Raw genomic sequence first — 12,742 nt, forward strand, 5'->3', positions numbered from 1 at the left:
CCCACCAAAAGGAGCTGTCAGCTGCATAACTGTGAGATGCAAGAATTACCAGAGCTATTGAATGACCAGCTCCTTCTAAATCCAGCCCGTCATATCCCAGGGCAAGCCCCTTGAAAGCTGTGCAGCTCAGCATGCACACAGTACAACCACCTGGAGAGAGAGTGAGAGAAATTCACTTCATCTATCCCCACCCTTAAGGAAATAAGGTCACCAACAGTGCTCTTATATGCCTTTATGTTGGTTCATGTCCTTCTGAATAATGGATTCAGGGTGAATAGTTGTTATCATTCTTCCACATTTTCAGTGACAGAACATTATTTTTATTGTATGGCTCATAAGAGTTCTAATAGTTGAAATTATATGAAAAGACACTTCCATAGACCATACATTCAAAATTTCCTTCCAAGTTCTAGTTTTCTTTCCTGTTGGTTTGATTATTTGATTCTTCTTATTAGCAAGTGAGTGCGTGATTTAGAGGCAAGAGTTCTAGATCATATTCAAAAGATCCAGTCTCCGATTTTTGCTCCATCAGCTACTATCTGTGAGAACTTTGAAAAATGAATAATTTGTACGTATAGAATGAGAATGATAATGCTACCTACAACAAAAAAATAGTTGATTTAGGGGTTAGATGAGGCAATGTACGGAAACATATAAAATAAAAAAGTATTACATTAATACAAGATGCAATTATTATTGTTATTATGCAAAAGATTAAATGTGTTCATTTTAAAGGCATTTGCGTAATTAAAATTAAAGGTCAATTCACTGTCTTCAAAATAATGAAGGAAAAATATTATTAATCTAAATTCTGAAAATTTTAACTAGAAAATAATGCTGCAAATTAACTTGATTTATAACACTGACTCATTCAATGCTCTTTCTTTGATGTTGTTGTCCCTCCCAGTATATTTGGAATTTAATCATATTAGTCAAGTGCAAGAATCTCGACTTAAGAAGACTATTTGTCAAAATGTACTTTGGGCCAATGTGAAAGACACTGTTCATTTATTTCTGCCTAAAATCATGGGAGTTTAGATAGAAATGCGCATTAAAAAAGATTCATTGCCATGCAAAGTGACATAAAATTAAATTACAGATCAGAAAGATGAATTTGGACAATAGGAATGTCAACTGTATTTCTGTAGACAAATGATAAAGCTATTGTCATTTCTAAGAAGATATGTCATGGAGAGAATAATTATTTATAAAATAAAATATGCTCCTCTATTTCATACATTATATAAAATTTTAATGGCTTAAGCATTTAATAGCAGAGATAACCAGCAAAACTAGAGTACAACTTGTCACACATAGAAAACATACTGATATATATATATACCATTCAGTTAATTTTTAAGATAAACATATATTCTGATGATTTACATAAACAGATTGTAACCTGTCTTATGTCGTTTTGCATTTGTTTGTGTGCTACCGTGCTACATAGACAGAGGACACTATGAAGACTGAGAAATATAAATACTCCTAGCTCTCTTTAGGTACTTTGTATCGAATACTCACATCCTTCACATGATTCTTAATAAGTTAATACCTTGGTAAAGGGCCCCAGTTTTGTGTTATTAAAATATGTAAGTAAGCTATTTTAAGAATATAGATTTCAATGATTAAATATTATATAAGATCAAGACTAATCAATGCATCAGTAAAATTTTAAGGGAGTTCACTTATTAAATATAAAAGCATAAATGTTTGAATTGTGTACAAAATAGGAAAATTAATGGAATATAATTTAATTCCTAGGAGAATGAATAGGAGAGAAGGAAAATATAGTAGAAATATTTTAAATTAATTTTGGCTTATAATAAAAAATGAATCTTTACCCCATATGTTAAGTCAATTTCAAATTTCACTGCAATTCATTAGGACAGAACTTATATTTTAATTTTAAATAATTGTATCTATAGACTCAAGGAGATTTCAGATAAATATAATGTACAATATATCATATATGGAAATCAGTTTAATTGGCCTACTGTAGTATTTTATATACAAGAACAGAAAAGTTATATTCCCTTGTGGTAGGCAGAAATCATCTGAAATTAATGATGAGTGGAAGTTATGAAGATTTTAGTAATTGTTGGGTAGTATTTCTTTAGGAAGATCAGAGATATTAAAGGTTAGGGCCTTTCAGTGATTTATTTGCAGTATGTCCTTTTGGAAAGTCTAATGATACTTGAACATCAGTCTATACATGCATCTGGGTTAAAGCCAAAAATAAGATAGCGAATATGTAATATGAACATTGAGAAAAGACATAAAAATCCTTACTACTATCATAAAATAGTTTTAGTAAGAAGTCCAACCTAATCACATAATGTAAAAAAAAGTTCTAAATGTAAAAATGTTAAAACATTAAGGGACTGTGAAAAAAATAAAAGGATGGTGCCAGTTTTTGAATATACTATTTAGTATAAACGTGTAAAGGAGTAAAATACATTTGTTTCAGGACTTCAAAAAAATCTCCAATTTCATTAAAAGGGAAAATAACAAACATCACAATTTATAATGAATCTACCAACATTGTCTCATTATTTATTACCTTCCTCCAGCTAAAATGGCCAGCTAACACTTGTGAGTTTCAGAGAACGGACAAATATTTTAACCTTAACAGCCATGTAAAGACTTAACATAAGGGGAATTAAAAATCTAAAGGAATTCTCTAGGCTTTATTCCTGAATAAATTTATATTAGTGACTGTTTTCTGATATGAAGAATATGGAATCTGTAAAAATATTTTTGACAAATCAAGTAGAAGATGTTTTGTAGTTCAAGCCAAGTAGACCTCAATTTTGTTACTATGCTTCCATACTACATATTTCCCAGGAGCTGAAATCATTGCAGTATTTAATTGCCTGACAATTATTTCTGTTACACCAATTTTGTAGTTCAACTAATTATTTATATTATCAAAACAAATCAGCACTAGAGGCTAATTAAACTAGAGAAGTCATCCTCCAATGTTTCCCAACCTACATCTTAATAAGGTTTACATTAATAGTAACTGCAGAAGAAATGAACGTGTCCTGCACGTGTTAATTTTATAGGCAGGACTTAGGAATTTATATGGGTTTTAAACTCTTGTGAATGTTGTTACTTACTCTGAGCAGTTAGCAATGTTAGAATATAGCATTTTACTACGTTTTACAGCATCAGCAATTGGCCCATTGCTGAATTATCCACAAGATGGCAGCTCTGCTTATATGGCCGCTGATATTCTTAACACACAAGTTTATCCTTTTATTATTACTATTATTATTTAAAGAAATATAATATGTGAAGTATATAAGGAAATTATGTGTTTGCTCGTATTAGGTAACTTTTCAGTTTAAGAAGACTAAGTGGTTAAAGGTATTTATTAAAACCTATTGAAAAGCAGGAATTATTTAAATCATCTTAACATGTGTGACTTCAAAATATTATGTTTTGCTAACACAATGCCCAAATGCTTCATCCCAAAATCATTTCAGAGGTTAATTTATTTATAAGAAATGATTTTGTTTCATATAGACTTTGATGTTTCTTTTTAAAAAAAACACAGTGTTCAAAATAACTGTGAATCAATGACAACTCACTGGTACAGTAAGAGAGATCTGAGAATTATATTTTTCATCTGCTAAATTCTAGGCATAACCAAATCTGATAAGAATATCTATTTATTGACCTTACTTGTATTCCTTTTTTATACTGAGCCATCATCACTGTCATTTTTTTTTCTTTATGTCTAACTTAAATCTACTGTGTGGCAGCTTCAGTATATTATCTTTATTTCTGTTTCCTGTGCAGATAAAATTTTGAAAGTGCTTAGAATTATTAGGCCATATCACCTTTCTTTTCTGAGAATAAATATCCCCAAGATGTTTAACTCTGTTTATGTGCCAGTAAATTTTATTCTAGAGAAGGGGAAAATGATTGGGTAAGGATGAAGAAAAGTCTCCCCGTTGTATGTTAAAGAAACATGAATTCTCTGACATGAAGGTAAGAAGCCCATGCTATTTTGGTGATTGCACACACTGTTTTTAAATGCAAACTGAAAACATTAAATTTCACGGAACTTATCTCTTTTTAATATATACTCATTAACTTTACAAGTTTCCCTTTGAACATCATGGTTAATCTCTGGGAGATACCTAAAGATCCGTGGGCAAAAGGACTTGTTTTCCACCGTGTTCTCTGAACAACTGTATTTTCATATGACTCAATTAAAGACCCTTCACTTGCTTTCTTATAAATATATTTTGCTTTGTCTCTGCTATAAGTGTTTACAACTTCACTTATCACTTTTTTCTTTCACATCAATTTTCTTGCCTTTTGTCTCTTGTTACCCAAATTAGATCAAATCAAGGCCTACTATCTCCATCTTGACAAATATGGAACAACATTAATCTCAAAGAAACTTAGAATTCAGTTTAGATCTCAGTGAGGAACATTTGAACACAATCACTTTATACTTGACAGGAGAAAGGGTTTATTCTTGTCAAACCCATCGTGCTTGAAACATTGCTTCACATGTATGGATGTTTACATATGAAAAATAGTGAGAAACAGGTTATTAATCATTGTATGATATTTTAACAGGCTATAACTTTCTAGTAGAAGGATTTTCAGATCATTTGGAGAAATCCACATTACCACAAGGAGGATTAGGATTATTATAAAAGTAAAAGAAAGAAAAATATCATCATCATTGTCACTGGTTTCAGTGCTTACTTTGTGCTAGGCACTATGCTAAATATTTTACATTGATGATCTAGTTTGTTTTTGTTTTATTTTATTTTGTTTTAGATCTCCAAGACAGGTCAAAGTTAAGACTTCCAAAGGGGCTCTTAAATTTACACTGTCAGAAAGTATTTTTCAATCAGAGCTACTTATTTGAATCTCAACTTGGAAATGCCAAAACATAGGGCCCTTCTATGGACTGAATACTTGTGTCCCCCTGCAAATTCATATGTTGAAACCTAATGCCCAGTCTGATGGTATTAGGGGGTGGGGCCTTGGTAAGTGAGTAAGTCATGAAGGTGGAGCCCTCATGATTTGGAATAGTGACCTTATAATAAGAGAGGCCCCAGAGAGCTACCTAGCCCCTCTGCCATGTGAAGTTACAGCGAAAAGATAGTCATCTATAAGCCAGGAAGCTTGCTCTCCCCAAATACGGATCTTAGGTTTCCTAGCCTCTAGAATGGTGAGAAATAAATTTCTTTTGTTTATAAACTACCTAGTTTATGGTATAGCAGCCCAAACAGACTAAGACAGGCCACAGTCACACTGCGTGAGAATCTCTGTGTATGGAGAGTGGGTGGCACTGGTGTATATTCCTCCCTAAATGATTATCTCTATAGCCAGCCTTGGAAATCATTGGCAAAACCTGTAGATATGTGAGCCAAAGGTTTTAACTTGCAGCATCCGATTTCATTGTAATAAATAAAAAGTGATGTAAAAATCGAAAATGAAGTCTGTCAAGGAAGCAGGGCATAATTTGTATGTCAAACAATACTTTGGAGAATGAACGAAGGAAAATCCAGACTACTCTGCATCACTAAGGTGAAGAGATGACATCAACTGCCTGAGGAGGAAAGTGTGATGGAGCATGATGAGTTGGGGCCGAGAAAGGCTAAAGGACTAGAAGTGGGGGAGTGATGTGAGGCGGAGCCGATTCAGCATTGAGAGTGGCCAGCGACACTGGGTGCTAGTGCTGGAGTGCCCTGATCTGCCAGGACAACCCACGGATCAGGTCCCTTGTGAGGCAAGATTTTTCCTGCACATCGCCTGGCACAAATCACACCCTGTCTTGCCACAAGACAATATCGAGCCTTGCCCTAAATGCCCTGTGTCGATACTCTCCTTTTCAAAAACCCAGGATGCATATAAGCCCATGGACTCAGAGGAGGGAACCTAAATAGTAGGAGGGTACCTAAATAGAGGGTACCTGGATAGCAGTTGTGTGGAATGGAAATGTCACAGTAACTGTATTTGGGTGGGAATAGACCCTTTGAAAACCAAGCCTGTGACAGAAGTAATAAACTAATTTTTCTATAGATCTTTATGATTCCATAGAATTATACTCATAAACCAAGCTTTGTGCCTGAGATATGCATTATTTTAATTGTACTTGCTCAAATGTATGGCAGAAGTCATATCTTCAGAATTAATCATTAAGCATCATCAGTAATAAAGCCGGATTTTAATACATTTCTGAAGGTACAAGTGAGAATGCTATTCTTTGTTATAGTCTCTATAATGAAGTGAATGCATTTATCTCTCAATGTATATAATTAAATAAATGAAATACAAAGTTTTAAACAATTATTTGGCAGTTAGTGCAAAGCTACTTATAGATAGTCTAAAGAATTCTAAGAATTGTTTTAAATGTCTAATTTACTACTATACTTGTAACATATATAATTGGTTTCTTTCTCCTTACATTTGAAGTTATTACAATATATCTACTGTACTTCAAAATCAATTATCTTATCTTCATTTAATGATGATCTGTCAGCAGCAGTTGGTTTTCAACTATTCATTTAAATCTGACATAATTTCAGGGCTACCTGTCTTCAGCAGTGCGGGACTAGAATGACTTTCTTTAAATTTATTATTTTGCCAAGCTTTGGTAAATAACCTCTTCTGAAAGCATGTATGTTTACTATTTTTGCTATTAGCTGGTGTCAGGAAAGGCATCTGCCACTACACATTATCTGAAATGATTCAATAACAGTGTACTCCTGCAACCATGGTCACCACAATAGAAAATACCTGGGTGCTCCTTCTACGCATTTTTTAAAAAGTGGTTAAGTTGCAGCCATTGTTTCAGGACACTGTAGAGAGTCAACGTGAATTAATGACCTTCAACCAGATCTTGGTCGATTGTTTTCCAGGAGCTCATTATTCAACATAATCCATGAAGTCACCAAAGGTAAATGATCACGATTAAAGGCTATAGGAATATTATGCTTTGTCAAGATAAATGACAAGTGGGTGTGACTTAAGCCTCTGTGATATACCAGCATATTTATCTATCACCTCTGTCAGTCCATCTTTGAAATTGTAGATGTGGAAAACATACTAGCTCTTTACAGGTTAAATTAGAAAAAAAATCACTAAATGGACAGTGTGAAAATGTAGGAGATAACAAGAAACATTTTTTTTTTTTTTTTTTTTTTTTGCCAGAGGCCACCTTCTCCTGCTACATTTGTTTTGGGTTTTGACTAACAGAGGATCAAAACTGGTTGCAGGTTAGAAGGGAGATATTCCCACCTTTCCACTATCCTGAATTCAGAATCAATTAAGAAGATGCTGGAAATAGATACGTGACTATAAATATGTCACACTGTTTTTTACTGTAGGCTTCACTGGAGTACATGGTCTGACTTATGGCCAAGCTCCTAAATGTTCCCCAAATTCTAGATCTTGGAGTGAGCCAACCAATGGCTATCTCCTGTGGATCAAGATAGTGGCCCATAATGTAGAGGACAGGAGTAGGTTTATAGTCTATCCTTTTTGTGGTCAGGCTACACCAGGCCTGCTAAGATTAATCCATGTTCAGATAACTCACTCCTCTCCCAATACTGTCCCCGATATAAAGCTAAGTCTTTTATTGATTGACAAATTACTCTAATTAAAACTTCATCTCATCCTTTGTTTAGTTTTGCCCATACAGTCTATAAAAAAAAAAAACTGCCTCATATTTCACTTCAGACAAGTTATGCCTAAGGACCTTAAAAATAAAATAATGGCATTGGCAAAAAGGTCACTTGCAACCCCAGGCCCCTCCACAGTGATTCTTCCCCAAATGGAGACAGAGTCATTTTTCTGCCTTATGTAACTTATGTAATGGAGAGAAAGTCCTGGAAGGACACACATTTCTATGTTGAAAGGACCCATGGGGGCTCCAGCAAAATGAATGAAAAAGACCCATATTAAAGCACATCATCATGAGATTTAAAATCACCAGGGATAGAGCATATCCTACGAGTCTGAAATGAGAAAAAGCTAGTCACATAAAAAAATTTAGGAATCAGACCAGCATCAGACTGTTCAGCATCAAAACTGAGAAAGGAAACAATGGAACAGTGAATGCTTTCAAAGTTATTTTCAATACAGAAATTTATACCCATTGACATTACCAATTAAGTCTCAAGATCTTCAGACATGCAAACTCATAAAAATGCCATCTTCCATACACTTTCTCAAGATGCTGCTGTATGATGTGCTCCATCAGAGCAGCGGGTAAAGCAAGAAAGAGGAAAATGTGAGTTTAGGAAATAGGTGGTCTAACACTTGAGAGAGGCCACAGAATTTTCCAGATGATGATGAAAGGGAATCTCAGGATGGCAGCTAGGTAGCAGGCCTAGACAGTAATCATGTACTAATTAGAACAGAAAGACAGCATTTTCTAGGAAGGATATTTTAGTAAAAAGTAACCACAAAGAAATAAAACTGAAAGATTATTTGATGTGTTTGAATGTATTGAAGGCAGGTGTATTTTTCTGCAGAGTGTAAGTCCAGATTAGAGCAAGGTAGTAGAAAACTAAGGCAATCCATAAAAACTGAGTTACTTAATAAAGGAAGGAAAACTAAAAGTTATTTAAAGGGAGGAAATTTTACTCCTTCTCCTACACTAATAACTAATAAAAACCTGAATACTTATTTAAGCTTTAAAATGTGATAAAACCATATCGGAATGGTAGGAGACACCAAAGGCAAAAATGCTACATTCATGTTTTTCAAAAGTAGCTGAAAGGACTTCTGGTTTCCAGTCCAGCCTGTCAGAACCTTGGAAGTAGTCAATCCATCCTAACAAGAGAAAAGCCAGACAAGCTGAAAAATCCACAACTCTTCTTAGATTCATCAGAGAAGTGAGGTCTCAGGGTAAACTTTTGCCTCCAAAATTGGAGAGGCCAATAGGCAGATACAGAGAATCACAAATTTCCAGAGCAGAAATCCACAAACTGAAATGTCCACAGGAACCAGTGCTGGGGTAGGAAACCTGAACAGTAACGGAGGAATTGCGAGAGGCTCAACATGGACAAGTCTGAGAGAGAAAAACTCCAGTAGCACCCAGACCCTGGGGAGGGGGAGGGGCATACTTTTGTGAATTTTGCCTCCATGAGTTCTATCAGATTCCTACCGTGAATATAGAAAAGAAGATATGCTTATGTTTCTGGCAGGAGGAAGGGAAAAGGAACCATTTTGAACATATCAGAGCATCCGTTCTTCTTAACAAGCTCTGCCCTCTGGAGAAAGTAGTTAACCAGAGTCTAACCTGCAGCGGTTTTATCTAAACCTACCGGATCTTGGAGAAGGGAAATAATCAACTCCAGCTGGCTCTAGCCTTCCATGTGGAGGAAGGGAAATACCCAACTTCAGTTCCCTCTAGCCGTGCTGCCCCACCTAACGGAGGAAAAAAACTGAGAAACACATGTGAAGTTTGCAATTAAGAGGCACAGATTCACTAAAAGACTGTGATCTAATCAGGACCATAACCTAACAGTAAGACACCTACCATCCTTTTTTCAGAAAACTTTACCAAAGTTAACATTCAATAATATGCTAAGTGCCAATTTCCTGATAGAAATCTCTGACTCACAAATGATTTTTATAGCAGTGTGTGTTTTCACAGGAAATGATGAAGTGGACTTAGGTATCATCTACACTTACTTTCCCTGGTTCCCATCCAATGACAGAATCGAATTTGAGCATAGACTGTAAATCAGAGATTCTTGAGTTAAATTACCGATTTTATACTTAGTAATTATGTCATCTTGGAAAGCAGAAAGTTATTTACCTTCTCTGAACAGTATTTCTTAACTTATTGTAAGATGAAATCATAATTGTAATTTATCTCAAAAGGTTCTTAAAGTTATTAAAAGGACAAATAAATTATGTAAATTATTTAGATGATTATATAGCACTTGCTAATGGCTCAAGGAAGGAATGGCTTTTTACTCCAAACCTTGTTATATTTTTATATAACAAATTATCTTTGAAGCAGAAAAAATTGTAGGCCACATATGAATATATGTATATTTTTTCTTCTAATTAAAGAAAAAGACTTGTTCGTTAAACGGCATTTATAAGTACTCATAAGTATTCAACAGAACCAGGAGGGTCAATGGTGCATGTGGTAAAACTATGATGGTTCTCAACAAAGTGTGTCCATAGAAGTAACATCTGAAGAAAGTTGTTAGGCACTCACAAATACTTGGCTAGCACTTTCTTATGAGAAGTACACACTCGTTCAATATTTATTGAATTGCTTTCACTTTAGTGAGATATTGTATCAGAACATATATGAAACAAATTGTGTCAATTTATCTTCATTTAATTAACAAACATTGATAGCCTGATATTGCATTAATTGCTATGATACAAACATGAAAATGACATATTTTGGTCTCAAGGAACTCTCAGTCAAGGGAGAGTTTGAAACATTAAATGAAACATAGCAGACCCATTTCTTATTGGTCAGTTGAGACAAACACAAGTTTACCTAGAAGGCTGAAATGTCAAATGTTCATTTTGTACTTGTATGAATAGAAAACAAAACCAATCAGCAAGCTATTAGAAGCAATTTCCTGAGAAAAACAACTTTCGAGATATATAATAATGTTGTCACTGATTCAGACCAATATTCTGAAACCCGTGTATCTGTGACATTGCATTGATTTTCAATATGCACAACCAAGACCAAGAAGCATATCAAGACAGTCAAGTACCTTCTGAGTCATCTTGGATTGATTAGATGTAATAGAGTTCATGATTAATTGAGAGGCCTACCCAGAAGTGCGTTGTACTTTAGCACTGGATCTGCGGTGGAGGGGAGTAAGAATCAGAGAGAACCGGACCTGTAATTTAAATGTACCAAACACTTAGCATCCTACCCCACCACATCCATGCCTTGTTTAAAAACCTTCAGAGATTCTTGTTGTTCTTAAAATAAAAGTAGGAGGACTCTCCCTAGTATGATTTACAGTGTCCTGTCTGATCCAGCCCCAATCACTCTAGCTCAACTCCTATCAGCCTTCTTGACTTCACTCTTGTTCTCTCTCTTCTCCATCTCAAATGACAGATTTTAGTCCCATTTATTGCCATAATATCATTTGATACAGGGCCTGTTTGTGTACCCAGACAGTTTCTTCTGACTGAAATGCCCCTTACCCATTCTTCTTTTCATATTACTCCTTGTTATCACACTTAAAGCCATTTGAACCTTCTATTATTCACTCATCATCATGTTGCATCTTTTGGCCACAGGCCTTTTACACATGCTTTCTATTCTGTCTAAACACTCTTCTACCCTCTCCATCTCCCTCTTTATCTAGGTGTCTCTACTCACGCAAGATCAGCCATCCCGTTCTCCAAAGAAGTCTTCCTCGATCTCCTTAATAAGTCGAATCCCCATTATACGCTCTCATAGTCCATATATCTTTCTTTTGTTGCATTTATTTTTGCAATAAATAGATTTATTTCCGTGACTTTTTAAATGTTTGTATGTTCTTGTAGAATATAAGGTCCTTGAAAGCAGACGTTCTGCTTTTGCTTATTAAGTTAGGCATTCAATATACTTCTGTAGACTAAATTAATGTCTAGATATTTCAGTATACTATACAAAATATGCATACAAGCTTAGAATCTTTGGCATGACATAGCTATTTATTTTTAATTTTCTAATTTTTCACATAATTTTCACTTTATATCCCTCTTGGAAAGCAATTTCCACCTGATGTCAGAATTAAAGGAAACATAAGCAGTTTTAATATATTTATAACATTTGCTAAAATGTTTTACTTATTATTTGTATCTTCAAAATTTTGACCCATCGAATTTCCATATGGGATAGTTCTCAACTTTATTCCAAAATGGTTATTTTGTTTGTGAAAATTTTGTCATTGGCTTAAAAGATTTTGCTTTACGTAATATTTTCTGTTAAAATATTGCATTTTACCTTGCTGTATCTGTGTGAAATTTTTCTTTTTCAAAAGTAACTTGAGGTTTTGAAGTAAGCCATAAATTGGAGATAAAACCAAAAACCAGAAATTTGGGTCTAGGTCCATTTTTTTTAAAAGATTGTCACCTGAGCAGACATCTGTTACCAATCTTCTTTTCTTCTTCTTCTTCTCTTTCTCTTACTTCTTCTTTTTCCTCCCAAAGGCCCCTCAATACATAGTTGCATATTCTAGCTGTAGGTTCTTCTGGCTCTGTTATGTGGGATGCTGCCTCAGCATGGCTTGATGAGTGGTGCCATGTCCGCATCCAGGATCCGAATCAGCAAAATCCTGGGCTGCTGAAGTGGAGCAGATGAACTTAACCACTTGGCCATGGGGCCCGTTCCAAAGATACATGTGCTTTGAGAGACCCAAATAAATTTTATTCTGCGTTTTAAATAAAATTTTATATTTATTACTTTTTTATTTCTGAACTGTCTTTTCAAATATTTGCATCTGCTTTAGAATACAATAACTCAATCATGGGGGAGTAAATCAATAATAAAATTGAACTGAAAAATATAAAAGCATCCAAAAGCATTACAAACCAATATTAGGCCTTCACTGGAAAACAATTAATTGGATGCAGAAAAGAGGTGAACATATTTTTAAGCAGAGAATTTGGACTTTTCTTTGTCTTGGAAGAGAGGTTGTTCTGGCCTTAGAACTGGTTTTTTACTTGTGGACTTCATAGAATTACACAAACTTGTTTGTTGAAAACAGGCAATGAAATTCTT

The 12,742-nt window shown here is 34.6% G+C and overlaps 1 protein-coding gene across 8 annotated transcripts in view; it reads right to left on the reverse strand.

The window, feature by feature from the left end:
* Positions 1 to 12,742, reverse strand: part of MGAT4C (MGAT4 family member C) — a 691,584-nt gene that overhangs the window by 214,717 nt on the left and 464,125 nt on the right. The gene's annotated exons all lie outside the window — the stretch shown is intronic.

Source organism: Equus przewalskii, chromosome 29, assembly GCF_037783145.1.
Source record: "Equus przewalskii isolate Varuska chromosome 29, EquPr2, whole genome shotgun sequence".
In the NCBI taxonomy this organism is placed as follows: Eukaryota; Metazoa; Chordata; class Mammalia; order Perissodactyla; family Equidae; genus Equus; species Equus przewalskii.